We start from the raw sequence: 12,758 nt of genomic DNA, 5'->3' as shown, positions 1-12,758 counted from the left end.
AGTCAGCGCAATTTCAGCCGAATATTCTGCCGCATCTAATAGAGTTCGAGCCTGGAGCCCAGGACGGGCCTGACAGCCAAGAAACCCCTGGGAACCTCAGAGGGCATCCGACTGGGAGTCTGCAGGTCGAAAGTTTCCCGGCAGGCACAGAATCACAATGAAATGTGCGACTCTAGCACTGCCTCTTAAATAATGGCAAGGATGTGTTTTGGAAAGACACAGTCATTTTTTTTCTGTCTGATTTTTAAGGTTAACACTTATTTGAGAATTAATATTGCATTAAATTTCACACATGGAGGCTGTCGTTTATTACAAGCCATTATTGTATAATTTCACTTCAGACCATCTTGCTTCTTCAATTGCAGCCCCCTACATTCATTCAGGCAGGGGCAGTACAAGCACAATAGTGAGTGGGCTTCTCCTTTCGGGCCAGCTGCTACGTCACTCAACCTAACGTGTGATCTAGGTGCTACCGCTCTCTACAGACATCGCCCTGTCAATGGAGAGATGCTCAAGTCACAGGCCTTGCTATTGAGATGTTGTAGGGTGCGTCTTCCCTCCAATGTAAGATGAGAGAACTGATGCACTGTGCTTTTCTGATATTTTTCAAAATTATAATTTGTTAGTTTTAAACAGCATGAACAAAATTAGGCCATGGCAATAAAATTCCAGTTCCTTATATTTCCAGTTGAACCACATATATCTTAAACTTGAAGCTTTTCTGTGTTTGGTGGTAACTTTTTTCTTTGAAACTCTGTACTTTCTGAAAATATATATGCATAGAAGGAACGAAGGAAGGAAGGCAGGAAGGAAGGAAGGAAGGAAAGAACTGATACACCAGCAAATGTGAACAATGCTCAAGATTTATTCCCACTGCACAGAAAGATTCATCACAATTTTGGAGATAGAATCAGCACCCATCAGGAAAAAAGTTAATTGTATCATTTCCACAGTAACAGTGTTAATCATTATGATAATGCAGTAATAAGGAACCTGGAGAGGTCTTTAGTGCCGTGTTTTATTTTTCAGAAAAGTGTCCCCATGAGACGCTGGCTATATTATTTTTATGACTTTGGGGAAAATGAACAGAGCTGGTCTCTGCATCTCCTGGACTTCTTTCCTTCTCCACCAGTGATTCTCATAGCCCTCGAGCAAAAGGGTAGTCACAGCATCTCCTGAGCGTCAGGTCCACACAGGCTAACGTAACAAGAGAAGCAGAAATCCCTATACAGATAAAAGCAGAGCTGGGGAGTGACCACAGACCTCAAGGCAAGCACGCAAACTCACCACTGCATGAACACAGGAAAAGGAACCCCGGGGAGCAACCTGGATAAAACCTGGAGGGAAGATGGACCAAGAGGCACAGAGTTGTTGCATGTTGGTGATGGGAAAGGAGGTCACCAGTTGTAGCTTTCCGTAAAAGAGATGGCTCTTTTGACAAGACTGGGACACAGCAAAGCCAGGGAACTCTGTTTATTTCTAATGAAATAGCCAGTCTGGGATCATTAAAATCCCAAGGTTTCATGGAAGCATTACTTCATTAATTCAGTCATCATCGTCATCATCGTGGGTGTCAGCCATTCTTAAGCAGACATATTAATGACCCCTCTGATTGACCAGTTCCAATGGTTCTCAGTTAGTTTCATCATTATATCATAATTACCCATGGAGTTTACTTTTTTTAATCTGCATAACCCAGCCCATCCCCTGAGCCACTAAATCAGACTCTCCTGGAGTGGGACCCGATCCTGTCACAAACCCTGAGGTGCTTCTCTAGGTACAAAAGACTGCTGCCCTGTCACTGCCGCCATGTCACTGCCACCTACCTGCAGCAGAGCCTTTCTGGGACAATCTGAGGAGGAGCCAGAATTTGGAAAAAACACCCACCTACAGGCGGTGGCTCCACTTCCATGGAGCCAAGGTCTGCACAGGATGCCATTGCTCGCTGTGTCACTAAAAGGAAGGAGGCAACATCTGACTGTCTGGCGAAGGAGTGGTGGTGAGTCGAAAGCATGAGGGCGAGCGTGGGAGGTGGTAGATTTACCCACAAGATTGCCTGTAAGTGGTTTTCATGCATGTACTGCCGGGGAGTGGAACTCTGGCTCATCTCTCACCATTTACATAGATGATTTCATGAACCTTTAGCAATTTGAATATTTCTGACACGCTGCCCTGGGCTTAAGTACTGGTTCTGGCACCTATTTGTGTGAAAGCATCAGTGTCCTACTTATTTAAGCTCTCCGTGCCTCAGTTTCCCCATCTGAAGCATTAGGAATAATTCCTCCATCTCAGAAGGTTACGATTGATGACTTAATGAGTCGGTGCCTGTTCAGTGTGAGAACACAGCCTGGCACACCATGACCTTAGGAGGTCAAGGTCAAGTGATGCTGTGCAGAGGAATGCCTGCCCCTCTGGGACAGGGGGACCATGCACATGCTGTGTCTTGTTTTGGCTACTTCCTGGTGAATCTGAGGGACTGTGACCCAGTCAGGACTGCCCCTCTCCCCCATAGAGGTGCAGGAGCATGGAACAACCCTGGAGAAACCTTGGGTCCCGATCGTTTTGGCGATGGTGGTCAGAGCAGTAGTCATCTTCAGAGACCATATTACTGTTTTGGAAAACATCACAGAGTCAGAAGGTACAATGTGTCGGATAAACTGAAAGCCAGCCAGCCTCTCCTCAAGCGGAGACGGCAGCCCCTTCCCTGGGAGCCCACAGCCTGTGCCGTTATTTATATGACACCGAACACCTCAGTGGATTCTTCGAACTTCCCCAAAGCGCCTTGTTCGTTTGGCCTCTGGACCTTGGCGCAGGCCATTTGTCCTGCCTGGAATGTCTCTACCACCCCCCACTCTCTGTGTTGTAACAAATCACCTCTTTATTTGTCCACTGTCCTCAGGAGGCCGTGAGGACCAAGACCGGGCCTATCTGGCTCCCCATTATGTCCCCCACACCTAGAACAGTAACACGTAGCAGGCACTCGGAAAATATTTAACGAGCAGATGAGTAGTTAGATGCAGCTCCTGATGGGTTAGGATTCTGCCACTGCCACTGTGTAACCCGGAGCAGGTCACTTGACTTCTCTGATCCTCAGGAAAGCCGAGTTGCAATGACTTCCACGTGGCTCTTGCAGTGACTGAAGGGCAGAGCACAAGGAGAGTGGCTGGCGCGGTGCCCGGAACAAAGTTAATGTTAATAGTTAATGCACATTTTTTAAAAAGCACCACAGCCAACTGCACCCAAGCCTTTCATTTTCATAATTTCATCTCTTCCCTTATTTAATAAAAATTGATGTTACTGGCGTAATTGTCACTCTCAAAATCCCAGCAAACTGGGGAGACAGGATGAAGGGTCAGAGGTGGTTACCACGCTGCAATTCTCTCAGGTAGACATTCATTAATACTGCTTCATTAATATTCGTTGGACGGCTTGTAGAGACCAGGTAGAGCAGAAAGGGAAAATGGCCAACTGAGAGCTCAGCCTCCGTTCGCGCCAGCTCCTCTGCACAGAAATCAGTCCCACACAAAACCAACCTCTGTGGGCCTGAAGGGGAAGGGCCAGTTTAAAGCCCAGCTGCAGGTGCCCCCGGCTTGCCCATCGGAAAACCCAGGCTCAGGGACAAAAGAACCATCAGTCACACATCAGATACCACTGGAAAAATCTGTGTCTGTTTACTCTTTTTAAAACGATGACTATATTGTTATTATTTTTGTATTTGTTTTATGCAATGTTTCCAGTTTTACTGAGATAAATTGATACGCATTGCTATATCAGCTTAAGATATACAGCATAATGGTGTGACTTACATATATTGTGAATCTGTTTTGGTTTTGGTGACAAAAATCTAACATTTGTTGGCTGCTTGCTACATGCCGGGCAATTTGCACATTATCTCCTGCAATTATCAGAACAGAGTTTTTCCATTTTTGAAAATAGGAAACTCGATGCTGCCTCTGAAACTGTAGATTTAGAGATGTGCCCGATTGGTTAGGAGGACTCAGACTGCCTGACCCCACAGCCTGGACTCACACCCACGGCACTGAGCTGCCTCCTCAGGTGCCAGCCAGCCTCCCGCCCTGCGGCCAGGTGGGCCTGCTCCCAGGTGGGCCTGCTCCCCATCCTGACTTCTGTCTCATCCTGAAGTCTGGTCCTCCGAGGCTGAGCTCTTCCGGTCCCTGAGCTGAGCAGCATCTGTCTTAGTGTGATGAAGCTGGGTGGTAGTGCTCGTTCACGTGACATCTGAACTGTAGGGAGCCTGGCCCTGGCCTCCCTGGCAGGGAAGAGAACCATCTGACTTAATGGCAGGAGCACACCAGGGGACTCCTCTCTGCTCCTCTAAGCAAGCCAGCCCCAGCGAGCTCCCCCACTGAGGGGACACGGCCACTAGACAGATGCAAGAGACCATTAACCGAGAGCAGAGTTTTGGGGGAAAAGAGCCAGGAATGAGGCAGGTGATTGGAGACATGTATTTACTGTGTCAGAGCCGAGGCATACGAGTCACATCTGGTGGCACGCTGTCACTTCTATTCCACTGTGCCTGGTGTCTTCCTCGCTTTGAGGCCTGGCCCCTCCTGATCTCCCTCCCTAGGAGCGAAGGTGCCCTGGGCTTCGTAGTGCAGGCAGAGGACGCCCTATGTGCAGAAGACCCCAGGAGCCTTCATTTTAGCATGCTGAAAGGACACTTCTCTTTGTGGTGACGAACTTACTTGCAAAGCTTACGTGCCCTTGAAGGCTACTTTCAAAAGCAAGAATCATGAGGCCTATTCTCTAAACAGCAATCATTTTTGAGCCCCGCTCCCCAGCCCCAGCCGCCCTCCCTGATAGGAAGATGAAGAATGGCCACCGAACGTTTTCTTCAAAATACTCTCCAAACCACATTTTGTACTGATTCTGTATGTGGAATGTTTCTTGGCTAAGAATAACCTTGTTTTGTTCTAATCATATGTTGCCTTGGTTCTATTTTCTAGAATGAGGAGCAGCAAATGGAATAAAATATCACTGTATTTCCCTTTTCCAGGTTTCTGCATGACGTGAATGGTGGCCGGAGAAGCGGCTTCTCAGAGCAGTCGCCTCCGAGGCCCCCAGCCAGGGTCCAAGCCTGCGGGCCCCCAGCCAGCCTCCCGGTGGTCCCGGTCATGGCATTTTCCTGACATCGCTGTTATTCTGGAGAGAAAGCCCCCGACAAGAAACAAACATAACAAAGGCACTGGCAACAGATTTTTTTGAGGGAAGAGGACAGTGGGTGTGGACTAGAGATGTAGAGATTGAGAATTTTAATTGCAGATTTTTTTTTCTCAAGAATTTCACAGCAGCGAAGTGGGCTAGAAGCTGGGTTGCTGCTGTCACTAAATCTCAGAGGCAAGAGAAGAGGGACCCACACCCTCTCCCACACGTGGCCCCCCTCCTTCCAACACGCAGCTATTTCTGTCCCAGATTTTTGCTTTCATTTTTGGTATCGTATTTCCATATGTCAGGTGCATAAAGGCAATTATGAAAAGCTGCCTGCTTCTTGGGTCCCACCGGGGAGCTACCTTCTCACAGAAACAAAAGAAAACCTGGTGGATGTGTTTGTTTCCCCTGCAGGTAGATTAAAATGAGTTGCTGAATTTACTATTCTCAGAGTTGTTTAAGGGCAGTGTTTTTTGAAATCTTCAACCCCATTTAGTGAGGATGCAGCCTCTAACTAAAGTAAATCCTAACTTGCCTAAAGTGATTAAAGATAAGTGAGTTCATAGTTCGACTCACCCTACTTGAAATTCTTCTCTGTCCACGAAGTATACATAAATCTTTATGGAATGACCTATTAACTGCGGGCTGCTGGGCCCAAGCTTTGAGCTTTGTTTCAATGATAAAATAAGGTCACTCTGCGTTTGGTGATAACTGATAGAGCTGCTTTGAGAATTAAAATCTACAGGGTCCTAAAGAGATGATACCTTTAACCCTCTAAAAAATCACGTGGAAGCTATAAAATTAGAGGAGAGGGGATTAGGGCCCCCTATTACTGCTCGTCAAATTACATGTCAGTAACAAGGTATTTACGACACTCTTCAAAAAAGAATTTGGAGGTGTTTGAAAACTTCCAGTCCAAGACCTGCATCACGGCTTGTCTGGCAGGCCTCTCCATCGTGCAAGGCACCTCTAGAGAGCGTGACCTTTGGTGGGAAAGCCCTGGTGCATCCCCAGCCCCGTGTGAAGCACTTTGCCGATGTAAATACACTCACTGAAGCTGCCAGTCCAGGGGCTTTCCATCCGGCCCTTCAGGGGGCTTTCCATCCGCGCACAGGTCCGCTCCTCTCCAGCTTGTCACCCCGACCTACATGGAGAAGCTGTCCCCACTTGCCCTCTTGCTGCTCCAATTCAGAGCAACGGACTTCCTCCGGCTCCAGTGTGAGAACACCCTCTGGGGAGGCGCTGCCTAGAAATGAGATCAAACAGATGCTTTTCCTCCTCAGGAGCTTCCACTGGTCCCAGGACTAGGATTTTTTTTAAAAAAGTTACTCTTGGAGTCAAAAAGCTTTTTTTAAAAAGGGAGTTTTTAAAACTTTTTAAATCCTTGAGATTTTTATAACAAAAGTATCCTAAGACCACCTTGGGCAAGATGCTTAGTCTTGCTGGGCCTCATTTTAAATCATTTATAAAATAAGTATAACCATAATTTATTTGATGAATCACAAGATTGTTATAAGTATTAAAAACAATGATGTCACCCTGGCTGAATGGCTCAGTGGATTGGGTGCCGGTCTTCAAATTGAAAGGTCACTGGTTCGATTCCCAGTCAGGACACACACCTGGGTTGAGGGCCGGGTTCCCATCAACTGATCAATATATCTCTTGCACATCGATGTTTCTCTCCCTCTCTTTCTCCCTCCCTTCCCCCTCTCTAAAAATATATGAGTAAATAAAAATTAAAAAGAAAAACAGTGGTGCCTAGAGAGAGAGCACTGTGCGTAGTGCGGGCACCTGGTAAACGCTTCACAAATAGTAGCTATTTTAAGGAAAGTAGAGCAGTAGTTTCAGTTCCATTTTGCAAATGGGGGAGATTGAGGCCCAGAGAGTCTAGCTGATGATGTGTTTAAGTTAGAAAAGCACCAGCGGGCCCAGGACCCCAAGGTAGTGGTCTAGTGACACAGTACAGTCACTTGGGAGTGGCACGGGCTAGAATTTGCTTCCTGTAATGGGTCGCCGGACAAATCCCCACATGGTAGATTAGCCAGTGGGAAGAAGGTCAGCACGCAGGCACTAGCTGGGCTACAATGCCTGCCTGGGTCTCCCCCTCCCCTCCCCTCCCTCCACCTCCGCCCTTAGAAGGATAAATAGCCTTGCCCCCCAGGGCAGCGCAGACTGGGCAGGGCAGTGTCACCACCGGCACTGCCATTTGCTCGAATTTGAGTTTCTGTGAAGAGCCCTAGGAAGTGTGGAGGTTTGTTTCCGTCAGAGGCTACAGCCCGCCCCCCTCCTCTCCGGCTCTTCCCCTCCCTTATCCCTTTCTTTCCAGATGGAGCCCCTCCCTCTCTCTCTTCCTTCTTAGTCCCACTTCTCCAGTTCCCCCTCTCCCTCCCCGTCACCTTCGCCTTCCTCCATCTCCTGTCCTCTCCTGCCTCTTCCCCGCCCCCCCCCCCCCCATCAGCATCATCCCATACAATCGCTACTCATTGCCTCCCAGAAGTTCCAAGAGCCTTAAAAGCATAGACCTGCGTTTGAAGGCTGCCTCCCACACTAGTTGTGTGACCCTCGGCAGGTTGATTGATCTCTTCGTGACTAAACTTCCTCCCTCCTGGGACGGGCCAGGGGATGATGACGGCGTCTGCCCCCTCGTGCCAGTCTCCTGTCGACTGTAACTGGTCATCCCGCGTGCTTCTGCCCACAGAGGGGAGTGCGGGGCTGTGCCAGCAACTGCATCCTACCTGGTCCACGTGGTAGTGACATTTCTCACTAGAAAGAAACCAGCCTTGTGGTGTAGACTTCGGTCGCTTATGGGCTTGGTTTGGGTGCTCCAGTTGACTTTGAGAGCAAAATTCTGGGCCATTTACAAGCTAAGGACAGATCTTGTGACCTGAGGACTCAACGGAGTAGGGCTGCCTGTGAGGTCTCCGAGGAGACGGCCAGCCTCTCCTCCCCGAGACACATCAGCTTCAACCGGTGCTCCTGCCCCACCCCCCCAACACCCCCACCCCCCACCCCCCACCCCCCAACCCCGCCGCGAGATCCCAGCTTCGTTTCCGGCTGTGCAGGCTTGGGCAAGCCCTTTAATCTTGCTGAATTAGTTAGCTCCTCTGTAAACTTGACCTGCTTCACGGGGTTGTGTTGAAGATGGGTGGGGTAAGTTATGGATCAGAAGTACTCCACAGACTGCAATGCACTATGTAAATGTAATCTATTATTTTTTAAAACCTTACGTTAAAATCTGGGAAGTTTATCATTCTGCTTTGTTCTGTCAATGGGAAGACACCCCCAAATTGGAAGGGTCTTTGAAAATTCAGAAAAATCACATTTGAAACAGCACTCGGGAAACACCATTTTGAAGCTTAAATATACAGGGTCTGGCACAAATAATGAAATATTTTATTATCAAATCGTAAGCATGTAATTCTCTGATATAACAGTATCACACTCCAGCACACCATGTGACGTTTTAGGCGAAATGTTCAAATTAGAACTATAAATCTCTCACCCACATCATCACCCTACCCACCACACTCAAGCAGGCCTCACTTCTGCTCGACCCTGTATAAATGTACGTATCTGTCTATTGTGTACAAATGAAGGGTACCACTGCGTGTTTATGTTCGTCGTGTTGAGTCACTGTTATGACCCAGATGTGGAACTTTTAAAGCAACTAAACACAGTTTCCTTTGTTAACAGATGCGTAGCTTCCAGCATGATCCACACATAGCTTTTACCTTGAGCCAGGTGTCTCCCCCGCCCGCATCACTAGAAATTATTTTCGGAGGTAGGAATGGTAACGGTAGGAGCCCCAAAGCCCCAAGCGACCCCTCTTTGCTTTGCTGTAAACTAGATGAGATAGCAGAACGGCTGGAGTCACTGAGTACCAATGCTTTGGGTTGGGAATGTCATCATTCTCACTGGCCACGGAACCTACGTAAATCACCTTTTATTTCCTTCTAGAAAAACAAATTAAGCGATGGGCCGTTCACATCCTACATGCAAAGCAGCTGTCTGAGAAAGCAAAACTCAGCTAGACAAAGTCCCATTTTTTTCCTGGGCGGGTGGGTGGGGAAGAAGGGAGAGGGAGGAAGAGTGCGTGTGTCCAAGGAGCTGAAATACCTGACTCAGCAACAGATCCTGCTCCTGCAGCCAACTGGGTCTATCACGTGATGAGCCAGCCGTGGGCCCCCAGAGAGGGGTCTGCCGGCCCTCTCTCAGCCACCTCTCTCCCCCATTTCCCCTCTGTGCATAACAGTGGCCACCGCCTGCAGTTTGCCCACATGCTTATTCGGACAACTTTCCGCGTTTCTGCTCATGCCGACCCTCATTGGCAGTGACTTCACTTCGTGGCCACTTCAGTCTCTAAAGAGCTTTGCTTCTTCCTTTTATCAGTGTTCTGTGTTTACATTCAGACATCCACTCCTCCTCTCAGCTCCTCTTATGTTTTGCTCCCACTTTGTTTCTGCTTCATAATCTTTCCAATCTGCTTTTTTACACATTTTTGAATGTTCCCTTTCCCCACCTCACGTCTACTCCATTCAGGGTGGGTGAGGTTGACATCACCTTAGGCGGGTCAGAAACTGTGCTTCCCCAAAGTGTACAGCGTACAAAGCGCGACTGGAGCGTCAGCGGAACTGGAGATGGTTCTCGTCACAGGTGCCGAGACCCTGACTTTACACGGCACTGAGTCACGCAGTGAGGAAGTCGTCCGCTTTCCAATTCACTCTCAGGTCTACCCCTTGCTAACCCCCTTTTTTTAACGGAGAGAGCTGGTCTCAGGCTGAAAGACTTTGGCATACAATAGTATCTAGCTAATGTTTTACAACATTATTTTGGATTCTATTACACAAATACTTGTTTTTATTGTTACCTCCTATTAATGCCAAGTAATATAGTTTTTATTTTTAGAGTTGCGATACAAAGGCTTCTTCTCTAAAAGGGTGTGTGGAAGCGCAACGTGCATATCAGCTTAAAGAAAAACATTGAGTGCAAAGAAAGGGTCCAAATGTCCAAGGTGATGGCACGGGAAGGATGGAAGTTAAGGAAATGTCAGCCTAGATACACAGCATCAAACTCTGATATTTTCTTTTTCTTGTTTCTCTTTTCTTTTCTTTCTTTTTTTTAAAAAAATACCATTTGTTTGTCATAAAAAAGACATGGGAATTATTTCCATGATGAGAGATTTCAGAACTTCAGTGGAATGGACAGTCTCACGTGATGCCATTTCAATAGGGATTTGCTTCAGTCTACATACTTCCCCAAAATGTCCCCATCTCTAAATAAGAAAGAATCCCTGTCGTCCAGAACCACTCGGGTGTCTCCCTATTCTGGAAGAAAAACTTCATCTCCAACGTTCACGCCAACCGGTTGAATCTTTCCACCGGGTCCAACAGCTACACTCTTGCTTGCAGTACTCCTTGAGATTTTTCTGGAAGCATAATGCCTCCTTTGGTTACAGTTTCTTATCTCTCCTTTGAACTGACGCTTGGTCAAAGAGAGGAAAAAACTTTCTAAGTGCCTGCCCTGCCACGATTCTGGCCGACCCGGCTTGTACGCTGCTCTGGCACCTGGGCCGCGAGGAGAGTTTGCAGTGAGCCCACAAGACACCTGAACTTGGGAAAAGGCTCCCAGTGTGCAGGCAGGCTTGGAGGAGGAGGGGAGGGTGAGTGGGTGCCCCCTCTCAACTTGTCCCTCTCCCTGAGAAAGAGCAGCTGTGGTCGAGAGTCTTCCAAGGACTCTACGCGACCATTCCCTTGGTTATTCTCTTATTGCTTTACAACATCATATGTTAGTTTTGAAAGTATGCTTGTTAATAGCATCTAAGCCTAGACACAAGCCATTCAGACACAAGTCATTCTTCTCCGAAATTTCACAGATCATTTCATGGTCTCACTCCCTTCCTTTCAATCACAGTGTTTGGACAATGCTCTCCTCAGAACCTCAGACAGATTCAGCAAGTCCTGAATGTCCCAGCAGGCCGGCGGGGCAGGTGTTGCAAACAGTGTTCTGGGGTAATTAGTCTATTCAGAGAGCTAAAATCTACACCTTTTGTTACACCCATTTTCCATGCCTCCGCCATGAGGAAGTGTACAAGCCGTGGGACCCCCAAGACTTTGACATTTATTAATTCGGCTTTCTTCAAGATCATCTCATGAATACCAGGACAATCTTTGCAAATGTCCCCCTAAAGGTTTGCAGCTCTCTTCCGCGCTGTTTTCCCTGAAGACTACACAGGCCCACACACAGGAAAGGGGAAACTCGGTCCTGGGAAATGACGTGCTCTGCAGTCTCTCTTCTCACCTGACACCCTCTAAGACTGTTCAGTTTATTCTCGGGGATCCAGGTGGAACATCCTCAGGAGTAAGAAGCCTTTGGCTCCTTCCCACATCTATCTTCTAGGCTTCCTGCATAAGGTGAGGCTGCAGGAAAATTCTAGGTCTCTGTCCCAGCCTGCAGCCCACAGTAGGAACCAAGTACTTCGAATAAACAAGAGCAGATTCTTCCCCATGCAGCCTCTCTTCGTTCCCGCCTGTCTGGTTCGGGCACACAGCTACCGCCACCCATCTCCACCTCTTCCTTTCCTTCAGAAAAATTCCAGCCTGGCACTCACGGTTCCACTGTGGGAAGGGGTAAAGCCTTTATGCTAAAACCACATAATCCTCTCCACTCTTGTGAAAGGAGGTGGTGGAGCGGAGTAGGTCACGGAGAGATTGGGAGTAGTAATTGCATGTGACCCGCTGGCCTGCGCCACTCTGGTATCCTCAAATCTCTGCATGCCTCGTGACGGCTATTGTGAGAGACAGAGCCAATTTATGTCCTGGGCCACATGGCCAGGCCTGACTCTCTGCGCTGTGCCTTGGGAATACTAAGCACGCGTTTTCTTCCTCATCGCCATCGTTTTGCATGCAGCCTTGATAACCCATTAAAGGGCAGGTTTGTTTCACAGTGTTCTGGGCACTGCTCTGCACACTGTTTCTTGGAAGTCAGCCTTGGGACTGGGAAGAGGCCACCTGTGGGTTTTCCCAGAAGCCCTGGATCTGAGGTGAGGCCCTTGCCTTCCTAGCAGGTCAGTGGCTGTCCCCGTGGTTTGAGCGACTCCAGCTTCCCGGCCCTCATGTAGTGAGCAGCTGGAAGGAATTAGGAGCCTGTTCTTAGACTGGCAGCTGGAGTTTTAATTGAAGTGTTCTGCTCAAGGCAGCCTGTTGTCAGCGAGCCTGACCTATATTTTCCTCTCTACCATCCTAGGGTCTGCAGTTTTAATAAGTAAGCTTCTTGATTTATTTTTCAGCCCGCTGACGACTCAGCAGTTTTGCCGGTATGGGCTGCAGTTGATAACACTCCGAAATATCTGCTCCAGAGTCCTCAGTTGGCCGCTCTCGCTGAAGCACCCCATGATGTAGGGCACAGATGACCTCAAATGGCAAGCCTCTAAGGCTCTCCCTTCATCTCCTTCAACTTCCCAAATGAGACGATGTTTGTAAAATGCTTTGCACAATGCCTGACTCCGAGCGAGCAATCAGGAAATGTGAGCTGCCGTCACCGCTGTGTGTGGTGCTGTTGTTGCCCTACTTCTGGTACCTGCTACTTTTGCA

General features: G+C 48.1%; 1 long non-coding RNA gene and 1 pseudogene across 1 annotated transcript; both read right to left on the bottom strand.

Annotated features, from left to right (window-relative positions):
* Positions 1-5,452: 5,452 nt before the first annotated feature.
* LOC118982022 (uncharacterized) lies at positions 5,453-8,001 on the bottom strand. Its single transcript, XR_005065455.1, has 2 exons — positions 7,905-8,001; positions 5,453-6,473 (listed from the first exon to the last, which is right to left on the bottom strand). It is a non-coding gene; the product is annotated as an uncharacterized LOC118982022 (long non-coding RNA).
* Positions 8,002-10,407: 2,406 nt separating this feature from the next.
* On the bottom strand, positions 10,408-12,559 carry LOC118981926 (10 kDa heat shock protein, mitochondrial-like; annotated as a pseudogene).
* Between the last annotated feature and the right edge of the window lie 199 nt (positions 12,560-12,758).

The sequence above is a fragment of the Sturnira hondurensis genome, unplaced genomic scaffold (genome assembly GCF_014824575.4).
Source record: "Sturnira hondurensis isolate 20B ecotype Veracruz unplaced genomic scaffold, ASM1482457v3 Scaffold0024822, whole genome shotgun sequence".
NCBI classification, from domain to species: Eukaryota; Metazoa; Chordata; class Mammalia; order Chiroptera; family Phyllostomidae; genus Sturnira; species Sturnira hondurensis.
The sequence above is the reverse complement of the archived record's forward strand: the minus strand, read 5'-3'. Positions and strand labels throughout refer to the sequence as shown.